Source organism: Mus caroli, chromosome 1 (genome assembly GCF_900094665.2).
Source record: "Mus caroli chromosome 1, CAROLI_EIJ_v1.1, whole genome shotgun sequence".
NCBI classification, from domain to species: Eukaryota; Metazoa; Chordata; class Mammalia; order Rodentia; family Muridae; genus Mus; species Mus caroli.
Window position 1 is genome coordinate 151,749,926 of NC_034570.1, and position 743 is coordinate 151,750,668.

Below are 743 nucleotides of genomic sequence, written 5' to 3' on the forward strand. Positions count from 1 at the left end.
GTGCTGGACTCAAACTGTAAGAATATGTGCTCTTAACCACGAAGCCGTTTCTCCAGGCTTCAAACGTTGATTTTTAAGTGGGTATTCATCTTCAATGCAAATGCTGAGCCCATCAGGAATATGGCCTCCTTGTTAACGATTTCATTCTAGAAACAAGTGATAGTTCCCTTTGACTTCAGAACAAAACTTCCTGGTTTTCTCTTTGCCAAACCACGGGAACACGTATATTGCTAAACAACTAAGGTGGTACTTCTCTGCTGATTTTTCTCCGGTTTTCCCCTCGTCCTGCCCAACCTCAGAGCTGTTTTGGACTTTACATTTCGAATAAAAAAAAAATTTAGCACATATAATTCCTTAGTTCCTTTTGCCCCTATCTAGTTGTCAGGGGGCAGTCTAGGTGACACAAAGTTTAACTGTATGAGTTCCCCCAAACAACTAGAAAGCCAAGCAGGACGTTTCATCGCATTTTTTTAAATATAGAATTCACCCTCATGCTTTCAACACAAAAAAATTTCACTTGAAGGCAAACGAGAAGAACATCAAGGAACTAGCACAGTTCATTTTTCATTAAAGTTTTAAAGTAGTTAAATTCAGACGTATGACAGAAATTTTTACATAATAAAACGCCTTCATACTACCATCAGAGCATTGATTTTGCGTTACTCGAAGAATATCTCTAGCTTTTCCACTCTAATGTCCTTCGCTTTGACATCCCTGACCTTCCCGCCCAGTCAGAACCTGGG